The sequence below is a fragment of the Leuciscus leuciscus genome, assembly GCF_965113295.1.
Source record: "Leuciscus leuciscus genome assembly, chromosome: 6".
In the NCBI taxonomy this organism is placed as follows: domain Eukaryota; kingdom Metazoa; phylum Chordata; class Actinopteri; order Cypriniformes; family Leuciscidae; genus Leuciscus; species Leuciscus leuciscus.
Window position 1 is genome coordinate 554,052 of NC_138730.1, and position 18,918 is coordinate 572,969.

Sequence of the window (18,918 nt, forward strand, 5' to 3'; positions counted from 1 at the left end):
ATTTATTGCTGGCGAAGGGAGGGTCATGTCTTTTTTGACAACAGATCTCAAAACTCCTCCGGTGGCCCCTTAAATAAAAAACGAACAGTCCCTTAATCCAAAGCGATTTACAAATGAGGAGAACAATAGAAGTTAAACTAGCAATATATAAGTGCTGTGAATAATAGTGTGAATAGTAGTTATTTGGTAAAAGAGTATAATGTACATGCATTAGGAACACAAGCAAGACTATGACATTAAACTTCTTGATGTTGTTGATCTGTCAGTCTATCGGGGGAATTAATGAGAATAAACCGTGCTTTATACAACCCTCCTCTCCATCGTATGATAAAGTCCTGCTGATACAGAACGTCAGCAGAAGCATCAACGGCACATCAATACATCTTTAATAAAACTCTGTTTACCGTATGTGTTTAATGGAGCGCAAACAGAGCAATTGAGTTTTGAGTTTTATGAATCAAGAGTTATCTCTAATAAACCTAAATGTCACAGAAAGGAAGGGTGTGTGCAGTGAAAAGAATGACATTGACTTCATTTATTGAGTGCAGATGTTTAAACTGAACTGCAGGCGGTCTGTGAATGAGACGCAGGCTTTTGCATTGAAACACAGCAGGCAAACGCTGCACTACTGTCTCGAGAGTGTTCGTCCCGGCTGTGTGTCGAACTCTGATGTGTGTCAGTTCTACAACAGCAGTGAACAGACTTCATTAACCCTCCAACATCAGTTCTACAACAGCAGTGAACAGACTTCATTAACCCTCCAACATCAGTCCTCAAGAACATGTACAATACACAGTCAGCCAGTGGGTTCAGATACAGGAGATAACTAGAAAAATACCAAAATATATCATACAATATATAGCTGTAACTGTCGTAACTGTAAAAATGATCTATAATAAAACTCAGGATCATGTTCGGGAGAATGAGAAAAGTGTAAGTCAGAAGCACCAGGAACAAACTGCCCAAAATTTTTTTGCGATTTAGAGAAGTAAGTGATATTGCGCGTGAAAGACCGCGACAAGTGCCAACAAAACACAGAATGATTATCGGGTAGGGGATTAAACAGGCAATCAATCGGGACAGAAAGCTAAACAGCCAATCAGGGTTAACGTCTGCAAAGATCAGAGGAACAAACCAGATGATCACAGAAACGACACAGCAGACTTTTAGTGAATGATGAGATCTGTACCAGATAGTATGAGAAACCAGAAGATATCGTTCAAAAGCAACACATGCCATAAAATACACACCCACAATCAAACTATACCAATATGCATTATTCACCTTCCATGACCCTGTGATTGTCATCATTAATTTACAAATGATCTGAATGAGATCTGAAAGAATCAAATGAATAACAAACACTGGAGTGGAGCGATTAGATTTGATAAGAGCACACAACGCAAACACAGTTAAGATCATGATTGGAATCTCAATGGCTGACATGATCTTCATAATTAATGGTTCTGCAGACTCAAGTTTCCTGAGAAATTCCCTCTGACGTCTCCATTCATCGTCATAATTTACTCCACTTGATCCGTTGATATAATAATAATCTTCACTTGATCTGTTGCTGCTGGCGTTTTGTTCTGCCATTGCTTCATGAAATCTTGACAGGCAACACTAAATAACAAACCAGTCATTAGTTTAAAAAACATGCATTCATTTACTATTTACTACTTTATTAAAAACATTAGGGAAAATTATATGACATAACTTGTTTTCTGAATTGTTCTATATTTGTCATTGTTATAAATAACAACAAAATAACATCAGAGAATCCTACAATATAAGTGCAATAAAAAATTCTACCAAGTGCAATCCGTTGTATCTTATGCATACATGTGCATAATGCATACACCAGTTCCCAACTATTAAGTTGTGTGAAGAGAGAAGTACTGTATGTTAAATGTGGGGGGCTGCTTGTAAATTGGAGGAATGCTCGTTCAACAGTCTCACAACTCTGGGATAAAAGCTGTTGGCCAATCTAGTGGTCCTTGCTCTCAAGGCCCGGTATCGTCTCCCTGAGGGCAGCAGGTGGAACAGGTGATGCACTGGGTGCGACTGATCTCGCAGAATGTTATGCACTCTCCGCAGACAGTGGGTGGTGTAGACATTGTTTATCTCCGGTAGGTTAGTCCCTATGATTCTTCCTGCTGTCCTCACCACCCTCTGGAGGGCTTGCTGTTCGGCCTCAGTGCAGCTGGAAAACCACACCAATAGTCCATAGGTCAGCACGCTCTCAATAGCACAGTGGTAAAAATTTACCAGATGCTGCTTAGGGAGTTTAGCTCTCCTCAGTTTCCTTAGGTAAAAGAGGCGTTGCTGTTCCTTTCCCACAACTGAGATGGTGTTAATGCCCCAGCACAGGTCCTCAGTAACAGTCAGTCCCAGGAGGCACTTGGTGTTTTAAGCCCCCAACGGCGCCTTCCAGGCAGCGAGGGGATGGGTAGGTTTAAGGTTGAGGGTAGGGTTAGCTGCCTCTAAGGAGCCATTGGGGGCTTAAAACACCATCGAGCGTCCCAGGAACTTAAAGCTAGGACTCGCTGAACCTCCTCACTTCCAATAAAAATTGCGGTGTGGTTAAGTTGTCCTTTTTTCCTAAAATCCACAATCACTTCCTTGGTCTTCTTGGTGTTAAGGGCCAGATTATGCTCCTTACACCATGTTGCCAGGTATTCAACTTCCTCTCTGTATGCAGTCTCATCATTATTGGTGATAAGTCCTAGCACTGTAGTGTCGTCTGCGAATTTAATAATGAGATTAGATGACAAAGAGGCTAGGCAGTCATGCGTAAAGAGCGTGTAGAGTAATGGACTGAGCACACATCCTTGAGGGGCTCCGGTGTTGATAACTAAAGTGGATGAGATGTGCCCACCAACTCTCACATACTGTGAGCGATTGGTTAGGAAGTCCAAAATCCAATTGCATAATGATGTGCTTAATCCTAGCGAATACAGTTTTGCTGTTAGTTTATTTGGCAGGATCGTATTAAAAGCTGAACTAAAATCAACAAAGAGCAACCTTACATAGGTGTTCTTGTGCTCTAGATGTTGAAGCAGGGTGTAGAGCGCAATACCAATGGCATCTTCTGTTGACCTGTTTTCCCTATAAGCAAATTGATACTGATCCAGTGTGGGTGGTATGGCATTTTTAATGTGTTTGATTACCAATCTTTCAAGGCATTTAGCCAGTATAGGTGTAAGTGCCACAGGCCTGTAATAATTTAGGCATGCTATTCTGGATGTTTTTGGCACTGGAACTTTTATGGCAGTTTTGAAGCATGCTGGGACCCAGGCTGAGGACAGTGAGATGTTATAAATTGTTTCTGCCAGCTCTCCCGCACAATACTTAAGCACCCTCCCTGGTACTCTGTCCGGTCCGGCCGCTTTCCTGGGATTGATGTTGCGCAAACAGATTCTCACCTCATGTGTGGTCAGGACTGGGGCCGTGTCATTGGAGGGCATCAGTGGATGTATCGGGTCTTTATTGTTCCTGTCGAAGCGGGCATAGAATAGGTTTAAGTCCTCAGCTAAGGTGGCATCAATGTCAGCTGAGGGAGATGTTGTCTTCTTATAGCCTGTTATTGCCCTGATGCCCTCCCACACCTGCCGTGGATTTGTTGATTTATTCAAATGGGTTGCAATCCGCCTTTTATGTTCTGATTTGGCAGATTTGATTCCCCTCCTTAAAGCAGTCCTGGCTCTATTGTAAGCGATCCTGTCCCCAGATATATATGCTGCATCCCTAGCCTTGATTAATTTTGTTCCTTATGTGTCATCCATGGCTTTTGATTTGGAAACACACGTATTTTCTTCCAGGTTGTGACACTATCTACACAAAAATTAATGTAGTCCATAACTGAGGTAGTGTATTCATCCAGAGACTCCCATGTTGGTGTCCCCCTCCCTCTGAATACCTCCCAATTTGTGGAGTGAAAGCAGTCCTGGAGCTGGGGGATAGCCGCCTCAGGCAACATTCTTACCGTCCTGACCACAGGTGCAGCATTTTTCATTTTTGGTGGAGACTGTGGATGTAGCAAGAGTGAAAGATGGTCTGACAGGCCCAGGTGTGGGTAAACCTGGGCTTTGTATGCGTCCGCTACATTAGTATAAACCTGATCCAGCATTTTGTCCCCTCTAGTTGCACACTTCACATTATGATGGAGTTTGTAAAAGACAGTCTTTAAATCTACATGATTAAAGTCTCCTGCCACAATCAAAACACCATCTGGATAAGCAACAAGGCTGTGGTTAACCCCCTGAGGTCGGCTATATCGCCGGCGATACCAGCTCGCTTTTTTTTTATCAGTGTAAAAGAAACTCATAAATACTCTGTTGACTTTGATTTTCCATAGGAGTTTCATACATCAATCGATTCTGTTAAATGTGTATTATTTTTGTGTATACTCACAATAAAAACAAAGTGTTGTGCTTTTTGCCAAATAAAGAAAAATAAACACGAAGCGAGTTCTGCCTTCTCTCTGTCAGTGAAGTCCATTCTGAAACGCGTCCGAAAATGAACAATAACTCAGCGAATACTCAGTCAAACAGGCATACAGACACACAGGCATGAAGCTTGAATTCTCTTCTTTTAAATGAAGTAATTTATATAAAAAACAAATATTCTCATCTTGTGAAATCTGTATCAAAAGAGAGCGATTCCAGTCGAGCTCATCTCAGCTCATTACGTTTTAATCTGCCCCGCCCACGGAGAGCGTGCGCTATTCAAACGCAAATGACTGAGACGATGGAACGGATGGAATACTGTAGTAAGTTTTTTTTCATTCTCAAGTAAATCGCGTTTCTGTGTGAATGAATGAACGCAGAGATGCGCTGTTTACCACAACTCGCAAAAAGACGGTTTAAATTTGAATTGCGTTTCTGTGTGTGAATGAATGATCTGCTTTTAGCAAACTATTTTGCTATACTGAGTAAAAATCGACTGAAATATGTTGAAATAAAATGTATTTGTATAAGCAACGTATTAAACTGCAAATTAACATTTATATTCCTTATAATAAAAACGAAAGACCTATGTTACAGACAAATGAAAGACAACATTTCGTTGATTAGTTTTGGATAGATTACACATTTTTACTGTAAAATATCTGCCACCTCAAATAAGCTTTTGTTTGCCAATTTTTGCTAATATGTTAAATATAGTATGTTTTGTCAATGTAGGCTATATTCGAAGTAATGAATCCTTAACTTTGAAATATGTATGATAAAATGTATACTTTAGTTTTTACAAAGAAAGATTGCACTTCAATTGTTGTTGTAATTGTAACCTTTTTAATAAAAAAAATATAAATTTACAAGGTAGATGTAAACAAATTTTAAAAGGTAAATATAAGCCTTTTCTTTAAATAATTTTTATTGTGTTTTATTATTGACAAATTTGGGGAGAGGATACATATTCCAAAACTGAAAATACAGTATGAAAATTAACTGCACAATTACTAGACATGTTTTCCTTGGATATTATACAATTTGCAAGCAAAATTTGTGAAAAAAATATAAAAAAATAAATTGACATGCTTCCAACTGTGAACCAATTTGGTAGAATATATATATATATATATATATATATATATATATATATATATATATATATTGCTCTTGCATTCTTTCTTGTGGCTATAGGTGACACACCTGAATGAATGGCTCATTAAGTATGCGGGCCCCATTGTCTCCTCAGGTGTGAATCACTACATATGCATGATGCTGTTGAATGGTTGACGCCCCTTGCGCATATTGCCTTTACAAACAAAAAGTGTTTTACAAGATTTAAATCAATGTATTGTGTTATGTGAATGATAAGGGCAGGATGATTTTCACATCATTTTGAAGAAAAAACTCTAGGCAACGACATCAATTAGTGAAAAGTCTTATTGTCACATATTTAGTATGTGTTTTGTGGCCTTATTTCAGAAACTTTAGTTTTTAGTTTTTTCAATAACCATGCATAAACATTATTCTCTCAAAAATACAAACATGTACATGCATGTTGCTCACATATTATGGTAGCCCTGTTTGTGCTAAATAGAGTGTAATTATACCTTTGCCATTAATATGTTTATAAGCAACTGAAAAAAGCACAAATGTCAGGGCATGTCAGAACATCTCAAGGACCCCAAAAACCCCTCAGACCCCAGAGGGTTAATGCTGTCGTGTAGCTGTGCTAGCGCTAGCTTAGCATTAGCGTCTGGTGGGACATAAACAGCACAGATGTAGACAACAGTAAACTCTCCTCTTCGCTTAAAGTAAGCGTGCATGTGCTTAGACTGTGTCCCGTGCGTTCGCGCATGCCTAAGTACTCTTCTCTTTGATTTCTTTCTCTTTGCTCTTGGCATAAACGCTGTCAAAACGGCAACAACCTATCAGAAATAGGCATCAGAATTTTTTTTAATTTTTTTTTTTATTTAACATTTAAAAAAAAATTCTGTCATTAATTACTCACCCTCATGTCGTTCCAAACCCGTAAGACCTTCGCTTATCTTCAGAACACAAGATATTTTTGATGAACTCCAAGAGCTTTCTGTTCCTCCATTGGTAGCCTACGCAACTAATACATTCAAGCCCCAGAAAGGTAGTAAAGACACCATTGAGGTAATCCATGTGACTCCAGTGGTTTAACCTCGATTTAATGAAGCGATGCAAGTGCTTTGTTTTGCGCAAAAAACAACAGCATAATTTACCTCTATATTTACAAAATAATATTATCTAAAGCATATTCACGGAACAACTTCCGGTATTGAGTCAACACAATACGCATGCGTCGCAGTGCTCCCCCTACTGGATTGCAGGGCAGTAACCGGCATCGCTTCATAAAATCGGTTAAACCACTGGAGTCACATGGATTACTTCAATGATGTCTTTCCTATTGTTCTGGGCCTTGAATGTGTTCGTTGCATTGCTCCCAATGGAGAGACAGAAAGCCCTCAGAATTTCATAAAAAATATCTTAATTTGTGTTCCGAAGATGAACGAAGGTGAACCGAAGTGGGAGAGGGAGTGCGCTGTGATTGGCTGGTGTGAGAACCTGGCAGATCTATAACCAATACAAATTGAATTTGAATCTAAAATCTTGTTCCGTATTGTTAATAAATTTTGACATCCACACAGAATTGTCTATCCATGCACAGGTCTTAAGCATTACATTTAATGACTTTGGACAACTTGTGACTGTCAAAAATGTAATTTCTAATTATCATCTTCTTTAATACAGACAAGAGAGAGTGTGAAACCATCAGCTGTTTGCCAGGTAAATAGTGAAGTCATAGTTAATACCATTAATAAACATATAATGATTATATGGTTTGTACTGTATATCTCAAATTTCTGTCTTTTAAAATCTTTCTTCTTTTTTTTTTTTTTTTGTCCCCAGTCTGCCAAAAAAACCTGTCCAATCTATACCAACATGAAGAAAATAATTCTTGGACTGGAAGAAAGCGAGTTCTATTGGCAATTCAAGTGTATTAACGGTAAGTTCATTTACAAACCAATAAAATTTTGTTTAACAAATGTCAGTATAACTCCCCAAAATATGATAAACATTAAAGGGATAAGTAACTTACCAAAAAATATGTTATATCTGTCGTCATCTACTCTCACGTTTTTTTCAGACCTTTATGACTCTGTGGAACACAAAACGTGAACTTTGGAAGAATGTTCTGATTTGTTCTTTACATGTAGTGAAATTTAATAGAGCCAATCTTTTTTAAAACTGTAAAAGGAATGAAAAATCACCATAAAATAGGTCCACATGAATCATGCACTGTTTTCCAGGTTGAAACAATACAATAGCTTTGGGTGAGAAAAACCCTTTCTTGATGATCTGTCTGGGTATTTCTCAATTCTCTGTTATTATGCATTTACGATTGAATTGAGTGTCTAGAGCTCTATCCCTTTGTTGGTTACAGATGTCTCTACTCAAACCAATACTTTCTCCATCTCTTTTGTCCTTTATTCCAACTCATTTTCTCTTTCGTGAAATTATGTATATATGAGACTTTTTGTTCTGTTTAACTTCTCAAGAGTATAAGTAAAGGAGAATACACTCAGCTGATCATATAATGTACATTCTTTCTGCTTGGCTTTTAGAGTGTGATGGATTTTAATTAATCAACTTTAATAAATCAACCAACATTTGTTTTTCTTGCAGGAACAACATTCATATGTTTTTTTTTTATGTTTCCAAACTCTTTGGGGAAGACTTTGAGTGTGTGTGTGTATAAATAACAGAAAGGGGAAGTGAAACTAGACTGATGACTAGTTCTCAAACCTTGTGATAAGTAATCACAAAATCAGAGTTTGCCTGTGCCAGTGACAGAGGGAAAAGGTTGGGGCTTTTGAACCAATTGAACCAATCATATTGAAGGTGACATGTTAGTCTTATTTGTTTTCTCGATTCTATAAAAACTGTTGTATCCGTGTTTTACGGTGGGATTCTCAGTAGAATTTGTCTGAGATCCTCCGGCCTTGCTTCTTGGGAGAGATTCCCTGAGAACTGCTCGAGAAACTCTCCCGGCCGTGATTAAAGCATTTAAAGGACATTTGCAGAAGTATGTTTGTCGATTTATTCCTGTGCAGGAAGCTAGTTTAGGAAGGAAGCTAGTTTAGGGGAACAAGTTAGTTAGGTGACTATTATTGAATGGGGACGTCGATTTGTAGACAAGACCCAGATAGTTAGGTTTAGGGAAAAATCTACCACAGGAGCCCTAATAATTGATGGGTTATTTATGAAAACACTGGCTGAATGGACATTATTGCACTTGGACATTATTACTCGGCTACCCGATAGTACAGTTGAGTATTCCAGCAAATGTGGTGTGTATTCTTCTCATTTTAGCTCCTGCGTCCATTTGGGCTGAAGGTCGAGACAGAACCAAACCAAAGCTGGACTGTAACCTACTGGCCTATATGACAGACTTCATACTGACAGCTACTGGCATGGATGCTGCATCACATGTTATTGAACAAAAACTTTTTCACCTAGAGGTTTCATTTCCCATGAGGAGACTCCATGTCTTCATCTCTTGTGAGTGGATATCATTTTAAACATTCTTCAAAGAACTGCTCATTACTTCTGAATTTGTTTAGTAGTATATGTAAGAATTTTCCATTAAACTTTTAGTAATGTTTTTAAGTAATGAAGTAATTAATTAAGTAATGTTGTTGTCATACTGTTAATGTATGTACAGTATACATTGCAAACATGCTTGTGTTGGACTCGTGTTTACAGGTTACAGGAGGTAGATGCTGTGTATTTAAAGGGGCTTTAAGGCTACGTTCACACTGCAGGGCTTAATGCTCAATTCCGATTTTTTGAAAAAATTCGATTTTTTTGCAAGGCCGTTCACATTTCCAATTAAATGCGACCTTTTGTGATCTCCTGTGTGAACGTGAAATGACCCAGAAGTGACCCGCATGCGCAGAAGAGTACTCAACGGTCAACGACGTCACTTGTTGTTTGCGGAAGTAGGCAAGTAGCTAAACTTTAACTGTGATTCTCTCTCTCACACACACACACACACACGAGCGCGCGCAGCGACCGTTACACAAGAGCCAGACAGCAGCCGCTGACCTATCTAATATCAGATTCAGCACAAATAAGTTAACATAACGTATATATAATGGCCGTGGGCTTTTTTAATTTTTATTATTATTAACGGGCTCGTCGAGGTCGACCCGTTCGGCAGATTTACCTCAGCTCGACGAATATGCAGTCCGTTTTCAAACCGACGACTACTTCAACGCAGAATAATGACGTTTTCCGCGTATCAATGACGTGCGGGTCGGATACATGCGACCTGGCCGTTCAGACTGAAGTCGCATTTCAAAAGATCGGATATGTATCGGATTTGGGACCACATACCCAAGTGGCCTGGGTCGCATTTGAAAAGATCGGATCTGTGTCGTTCAGACTGTCATGAAAAGATCAGATACAGGTCGCATAGGGGCAAAAAAAAATCGGAATTGGGTCGTTTCAGCCTGCAGTGTGAACGTAGCCTAAGTCATGTTTATTTGTACAATGTTATTTTTGTATATAAATCATTATTACTGTGGAACAAATTGCTATTTTTTTATTTGTAAATTAGCAACTGAATTTAACCATTGCACAGCACCACTTTATCACCAATAATTTTGTATAACTTTGTAGTTTATTGTTTTATGTCACATGTGAGAACAAATGCAAGTTTTTTTGTTGTTTTTTTCAGATTATGTAATTTCTGTAATAAAGTCTGTATCACAGAATGGTAACTTATTTCTGTTGTTATTTTGTAGATGTTTGTTGTAAGTAAATGGCTTAAATTTAAGCCATTTAAGCCACTGTGGTAAAACTACAGTAAAACCATAGTAACCATGACTGTAGTAACCGTGGTTTTTGTAGTAACCACGGTTACTACAGTCATGGTTACTATGGTTTTACTGTAATATTACTACAATATAACTGTAGTAAAACCATGGTTTTTAAAAACCATGGTTCGCACCAAAATACCACGGTTACTACAGTCATAGTTAACTACAGTTTTACTACAATATTACTACAATATAACTGTAGTAAAATCATGGTATCAAAACCATGGTTTTTAAAAACCATGGTTTGGCCAAAATACCACAGCTACTACAGTCATAGTTAACTACAGCTTTACTATAGTAAAACCATGGTTAATTTTCGTAAGGGAAATTGTTCTCTGATATCTACATATATGCAGATATGTTTGTATGTTGTGGTGAAATCTGGTATTTATCTCATCTCCTGAAGAACCCCTAGTATGGAAGTAGCTAGGAAGTCTTTTGCTGTCAGGTCAGAATAGGATTAAATCCTCACTAGCTTGTTTAATCTATACCAGTAAATCTAGGTGTGTCCCTACACTCTCGTGAAACAATAACAATCATTGACAACTAGGCCTATTGATCAAACTCATGCTTACCCTCCAGCAGAATCTTTCCTGGATCCTTTGTTGTCCTTGGTCTTGCCAAATATAATTAAACATTCTGTCTATTACTTATAGAACTGTCTTTGTAAGCTGAAGTAAAACTGAACAGTGTTTGTCTTTATGAAATAAAAATGTATGTAAACAAAAGATAACAATCCTGGTTACACAATGATTAATACTTGTAGCAAATCATCAAGAGGTTACAGGTTATAAAACTTCAGCTTATCCAATCTCAACAGGGCAGTCCTGTATGAGTGGAGAATTACACAGACTATTTACCTTGTAAGCAGTTCAAGCAATAGATGTAAAAAATAACTTGTCCTCATCCAAGGTCTTCAAGTTAAGATAATACAGCAGAGCAATTTAAGCAAAAAGAGTTTCAGTTAATAAACTGAACTAGAAGAGAGCTGATTTCTCCCCAGGGATGCACACGACATCAAAATCAAAAATGCAACAACCAACAGTCAAAAGGCAGTCATATTTATACGGAACTGGGTTATATTGTTCCTATGCAGTTTCTTGTTTGTTTTTTTTCAGAGGAACTAAAGCATGTGACATCAACCTTCTATTGCCCCAGTCAAGGGGGCTTCTGGTGTCGACATCGTTTCCCATATGTGACCCTGGACCACAAAACCAGTCTTATGGGTTTTTTTTTTTAAAATTGAGATGTATACATCATCTGAAAGCTGAATACATAATCTTTCAATTGATGTATGGTTTGTTAGGATAGGACAATATTTGGCCGAGATACAACTATTTGAAAATCTGGAATCTGAGGGTACAGAAAAATCGAAATATTGAGAAAATCTTCTTTAAAGTTGTCCATTTATGTTCACAATTGTGCTGCATCCATTCACAAAAAGAAATGTTTTATATATTTAAGGTGGGAAATTTACAAAATATCTTCATGGAACATGATCTTTACTTAATATCCTAATGATTTTTGGCATAAAAGAAAAATCTATAATTTTGACCCATACAATGTTTTGTTGGCTATTGCCACAAATATACCCGTGCAACATAAGACTGGTTTTGTGATCCAGGGTCACATATATGGGCATTCTTCCGGCTTTTCCGTCTTCTGCGCTCCGGGCCTCGGTGTTCAAATAATTCAAAATTCAAACAATTCCCCACAATGTATGTGGCTTAGGTAAGGGCATCCTCTAAAATCCTCCAGATATGGTTTTACATGTTCATTTACAACCCTAGGATTTGTCCCTGGAATGAAATGGGCTGTTATTACCTTATTTGGAAGGGTCATGAATAATAATGTTGAGCTCTGCTCTGATTGGCTGTTTCACAGATTTGTACGCAGGAGCTGTGATGTACTCTGAAATACAAACGTACAAAATAATCATACTTCAGTTCGCAAACAACACAATATTTTAACAAATTGACTAGATGCATTGTCAAATGACAATCGTTTCAACTGAAGTGGTGAAGGTTACGTTCGCTAGAAGGAGCGAGTGAGCTATCTGTAAGCAACCAAATACGTACAAATACGAACCATCTTGAGATATCTTCAAAAAACCAAACAGGTACCTGAATTCTTAAACTTAACAGAAAATTGAGAAAACAGATTATAATTTGACTAATTGGGTGGGAATACCGAACAACTGAGGTTAAAACAGTGGCTTCGACATCACCACAACAAGAGACCCCTGTAGAGCAGAGAATCAGAGAAGTGGGGAAAAAAGGACTAGAAAGTTAAACACTAAGTGGCCAGCAGAAGTAACATTTGATTTGGCTATGTGCAGGGAAATGTGAGCACTGATAAAGAATTACAAAGCCAATGATAGAAGCAAAAAAAAAAGAACAAAAAAAAAAAAGAGAAGAGAAGAGAAAAGAGGAAGAGAGCAGGAGGTGTTGAATCTTTTTCATAACCAGGGGGTAAAATTGATTAAGGTAATTAGGGAGAAAACAGAAGAGGAAAGTGATATAATAGCAACCCCACCCCCTTATGCACCACCCTATGATTTAACTGGTAAACAACTGCCACTGGTGAATGCAACTTTAACAATACCAGGAGAAGAAGAAAACCCAACTACCTATGTCCAGAGACAATCAAGAAGATGGAAACAAGAGCTGGAAAGAGACCCTGAACAAGATCCAGTGAAAACAGCACTGTTCAGGTCTGCTATAGTGGAAGCTATGCATCCGTCCGTAAAAGCCAATTTGGAAGATGTAGTGGGACTGAATTCAAAGACAACAAAAGAATTCTGCGACCATGTGGCTCATGCAGTAGAACAATACAGGAAGAATGAACAGAAGCTGAAGAATCAAGAAAGACAATTTCAAAGAAGGCTGAGCAGCTACAGTTGGATGACCTAATCAACAAGAAAAAAGAAAGTCCAAGCTACCATGAAGGATGTTGAAGGTCAGTTTGCAGTAATGGCAGCGATGAACATCCCAAACCCAGCTGCACAAGTCATGCAGCCGGCACCCGCCCCTATGGGTCAGACTACACCCATCACCTTGGGAAATCCGCAGCAACCAAATGCACCAATTGTGATATACCTACCTGACCAGCAAAACAACAGATCAAGGCCAAGTGGAGGAAGAGGAAGAGGAAGGGGAAGACCATACAACAATCAACAAAGAACATCTGACATGTGTTGGGGATGCAACCAGCCTGGACATACCAAGAGAAACTGTCCTATTAACCCATGGCCCCAAAATGAGCCTCCACAGGATCAGATGTACCAGCCATGGCAACAGACTCATCAGAACCAGCAACATCAAGTGTCAGGGCCTGTCAACCCATAGCGCGGCCCAGATCAAGGCTACTAGGGATGCCTAGAGAATCCTACAGGGAGGGGTCAGCTTTCAATGATATTATCTAATGCTGACCAAGAACCTATGCTGCGGGTTGAAATAGAGGACAAAATAACACCCATTATGCTTGAGCCCAAATTATGCCTCTCACCTCCTTAGATCTGGAAAATATGTCAAGACAGTAGGATTCCCGGGACTGGCGCAGCTAATCCCAATGACGGCCTCTGTCAGCATAAAAATCAAAGACTCAGAGATAAAGATTCCCGTACTAGTGTCAGAACAAACACCAGTTCACGAGTTCACCCTTACATCAATTAAACAGAGTAAAGATTATGCGTATTTGGCGTGCTGTCCGGGGAGGGCTCCGAGCTCGGAAATTTTGTCCGAACCCAGAGTACTCCCCCGTTGTTTTAAGAGTATTTGGGATTAGAAGTGAGGAGATGGGGTGGTGGAGGGATGCTGTTAAACTGTCAACGAATGGAGGTAAGTTTGCAGTATATATATACACCTATTATCTCGTTGATTGGGTTGATTAACAGAGTGTGGTCCACTCGTGTCTAATTAAGTTTGATTGTCTGAATGTGCTCCACATGTGTTTAATTGGGTTTAATTATCTGAACGTGCTCCTCCCGAACTTTGTTAATAAAACACCAGTTAATCTCTTGGGTAGGGATGCTATATGAAAACTGAAATTACAGATATGGTGCTCTCCTGAAGGAATATACATAGATAATACAGGCATAAAACAAATGACAGTAATAGGTAATAGTGACCCTGCAGGAACCACAAGCGAACATATTTTGGTTAACCCTCTGGGGACCAAGCTGTTTTTGGGGCCCTTGAGATGTTCTGACATGCTCTGACATTTGTGCTTTTTTCAGTTATTTATAAACATGTTAATGGCAAAGGTGTAAATTCACTCTATATAGCACAAACAGGCCTACCATAATATGCGAGCAACATGTATGTAGATGTTTGTATTTTTAAGAGAATAATGTTTATGCGTGGTTATTTAAAAAAATAAAAATGAAAGTTGCTGAAATAAGACCACAAAACTCATACAAAATATGTGCCCACAAGACTTTTGACTAATGGATGTTGTCCCTTTCAGTTCTAGCTTCAAAATTATGTGAAAATAGTCTTGCTTTATCGTTCACAAAAAAAAATACATTGATTTAAATGGTGTAAAACAGGTTTTGCTTGGAAAGCCAATATGCGAGGGGGAGGAGTAGTTTACACCTTAGTCCCACCCACTCTGCATAATGACTCTGCATAATTAGCCATTCATTCAGGTGTGACACTGACTGAGCCATGTGCAAGGACAAAATATATATTTTGAAGAAGACTTATATTGACCATTTAAGATTTTGCTTACATCTATCTTGTAAATATGTTTTGCTATTTTATTAAAAAGGTTATAATTACAACAATAATTACAATTTCAGCAATATTTCTGCAAAAAAGTACTCTTTCTTTGTAAAAAAAAAAAAAAAGAAAGATTATAGGCCTACATTTTATCATATGTATTCATTAGTTTGAATATAGCCAACATTGGAACATCTTAGTCTATGACTTTATTTTTGACAAAATAGTATTTTATATATATGAGCAGAAAAGCTTATTTGATGTGACAGTATATTCTACAGTAAAAACTGTACCCAAATCTAGTCAACAAAATGTTGTCTTTCATACTTCGCCTGACTGTAACGCAGTAACTGTAACTGTAAAAGCAGTTTATTCTTTCACACACAGACGCGCGATTCATATTTAGGCTAAACACTCTTTACAAATATGTACCCTTCATTCATCTCACAGAAACGCGATTCATATTTAGGCTAAACAGTCTTTACAAATATGTACCCTTCATTCATCTCACAGAAACGCGATTCATTTTAGGCTAAACAGTCTTTACAAATATGTACCCTTCATTCATCTCACAGAAACGCGATTCATATTTAGGCTAAACACTCTTTACAAATATGTACCCTTCATTCATCTCACAGAAACGCGATTCATATTTAGGCTAAACAGTCTTTACAAATATGTACCCTTCATTCATCTCACAGAAACGCGATTCATAGTTAGGCTAAACAGTCTTTACAAATATGTACCCTTCATTCATCTCACAGAAACGCGATTCATATTATAGAAACGCGATTCATCTTTTTGTTTACATAAGCCTACAACGTTATTCCATAACGTTATTCCACATTAACACTTGAGAAAGGATAACTTAGCCTACCTCACTCCTCAGCGGGATCTGCTCCTCATATCAGCACGGAAAATTTTCTCCATAAGGTAGGCTATATTATGCCTCTTTGTTTACAGCTGATGGGGGGCGTTTCACAGACTGAAATGGTTCTCAGAATTTGCGTTTGAATAGCACGCGCTCTCCGGGGCGTGGTCAAATTACTTTTGAATGGCTCGTAATGAGCTCGACTGGAGTCGCTCTCTTTTTATACAGATTACAGAAGCTGATAATATTTGTTTTTTATATAAATTACTTCATTTAAAAGCTGCGATCTCAAGCTTTATGCCCGTGGGTCTGTTTGCCTGTTTGACTGAATTTTCGCAGAGTTATAGATCATTTTCGAACGCGTTTCAAACGGGAGTTCACTGACAGAGAGAAGGCAGAAATCGCATCATGTTAAAGTTTCTTTATTTGTCAAAAAGCAAAACACTTTATTTTTATTGTGAATATACAGAAAAAAAATAGAAACTGAACAGGATCGATTGATGTATTACACGAAAATGAAAGATCAAAATTAACAGAGCATTTAGTGTTTATTTTCATTGCTAAAAAAAAAAAACGAGCAAAACGCGGGGGCGCGTTTTTGGTCCCCAGAGGGTTAAGGAACATAGAAAAGGGAGTAAGAGAAACACTTGAGAAATGGGGAAAGTATATAAAAGAACAGCCTAGGAAACCAAGCCCACCAGAAACTGAGATTTATTGTACCAAGATATATGACCCCCTTAGAAACCCAAGATTGGAAAAAGATTGGTTGGAAAAAACGAGGGACAGGAGGTATATTTGAACTCAAATTATATAATTGTAGGACAAGCAGGGGCAGCACTGCAAATTGAAGAATGTGATTTTACTAAAACATGGTTTAGGGTAGATGATTCAATCCCACATGTTACTCTATACCTGAATGAAGGGTGTCAGGCGAAAGACTTAGGCCCAATGATGTTGAAAACCACAGAAGACAGAAACGTTGGATACTGGTTTGACTCTATATTTGGGTCCTGGAAAGAATGGTTCATTAAGGTGGGAATAATAATAGCTGTGGCTGTTGTCATTTTTCTTTTGTTGTTCTGCTGTGTTGTGCCAACGTGGCCACCAGACAGATGATTAATGTGTCAGTCAAACCATCTGGAGTTGACATCGGGTGCACAGACTCAAGAGTGTACCCAATTGGGCCAGGACTGGACGAGCTAGATGACTTCCTGTAAGGAGTTCTGCTGAAGGAGTAAGGAATGGGGTACCTTGTTACTTTTGATTTCTAACAGTTTGATTCTGTTTTTGAAAAGAGAGGGAGGTAGTAACACTGTATTTTATTTTTGGGGCAAAATTAGATAGATAATTAGAACATGGGTAGAGTAGGGAGTTAGTTAGAGGGGTTTTTATTTGTTTCTTTGGTTTTATGTAAAGGACCCCTTCCTGAATATATATATATATTTTTTTAGGGCTGGGAATCGATTAAAAAAAATGTAATTAATTAATTGCACAATTTGCTGTAATTAATTGCATTTCCCCCAAGCTTGTAATCATCAATATTTAAACTTAGAATAACCGAATTAAATTAAAAAACACAGGGGAAAAAAGGAACAGAAAATAGCCCTGTATTAAAATAATATTAAACATCAATATATTGTTACGTCCCACATAAGTCTAGGGGTAAATGGGGACGCAACAAAAGTAAAACCAAATTTTAAAGAGCGTTAATCTAAGTCCTGCCACAGCACCACAAGTATCCAGAAAAATATTTTATTTCACAGCTCGTGGAACAAATACAAGGAAAAACACAAAAGGAAGCAATAGTTTCAGGAGAGGATAAGGCCAAAATAATAAACAAAAGACAATATAACTGGAATAATTTACCTCTAACTAGACTAACAAAAGAAAGAAAAGAAAAATAACAGAGTTGTACCCTAACTCCCTTACTAACCCCAAAACAGGAGAAAACAGGTTTAAACAAAAGGCATCCACCTCCCTACAGCTTCCAAATAAAACCAATAAACCCAAAACACAAATAAACAAACATTAAGGTAGCTGCTAAAAGGAGTGTTAATAGTAGCAGCTATTAATCAAGCAACATAACCTCAAAAGATAAACATAACTCTCTTTAACTAACATAACAAAAAGTAAGTGTTTGGAAAAATATCACAATAAACCAAGAATACTACAATACCAAAATAGAGTAATCAGCAGCTCAATAACCACAAATTGTAACTGCAAGCAACAGGCTGGGCAGGAGAAAGACAACGCTCTGGAGAAAGCTCTTGGGGGAACGTTTTCTCGCCGTTTGGTAGCTGGAGCTCTGCTTATATGCTGGCTCACTCTAGTGTTGCTTTCGTCAACGAAAATTATGACGAAATATTGTCGTCAACGAACCTTTATCACCTGACGAAAACGAGACGAGACACAACGTAAATGCTGGTCATGTGACGATGACTAAAATAAATGTATAATGCAATATCGTTGACGAATAAAAACGAGACTAAATGTGGTTTAACAAAATAAAAACTATGCTAAAATGTCTCTTCATTTTCGTTGACCAAAACGAGACTAGACGAAATGTTATAACGTCACGACGAATGAGAGAGTTGTGCGTGAACCCGTTTATATAGCTACTGTCTATGGCGTGAACCCATAGCTTTGTCGGCTTTAAATTCTGGTTTGCGATCTGGTCACCCGATTATCAGCAAATTTAACAATATTTTTCCATTAGTTATTCCATTAAAATGTCTCATTGATATATTTGACACATTCATAATCGTCACCCTCTGGTTACATGAACGCGTCACCACCGCATCAGCACAGAAAACATGGAGTTTATTTTAAAGAATAATCGCACAACCTATTCGATATTCTATAATTAAATAAACTAATCGAATATTCAAAAAACGTGACTCATCCCTGCATGGAATCTCTTTCTTTTCCCAAATCTTCACTCACGTCTCACCCATTTTCTAAGG

At 38.0% G+C, this 18,918-nt stretch overlaps 1 long non-coding RNA gene across 1 annotated transcript in view; it reads right to left on the reverse strand.

Annotated features, from left to right (window-relative positions):
- LOC309502049 overlaps positions 1 to 11,546 on the reverse strand; it is a 117,715-nt gene extending 106,169 nt beyond the window's left edge. The window contains exons 1-2 of the long non-coding RNA XR_014207092.1: positions 11,224 to 11,546; positions 10,939 to 10,979 (exon numbers count right to left, since the gene is read on the reverse strand). This is a non-coding gene — a long non-coding RNA (uncharacterized lncRNA). The remainder of the gene's footprint in view (positions 1 to 10,938; positions 10,980 to 11,223) is intronic.
- Between the last annotated feature and the right edge of the window lie 7,372 nt (positions 11,547 to 18,918).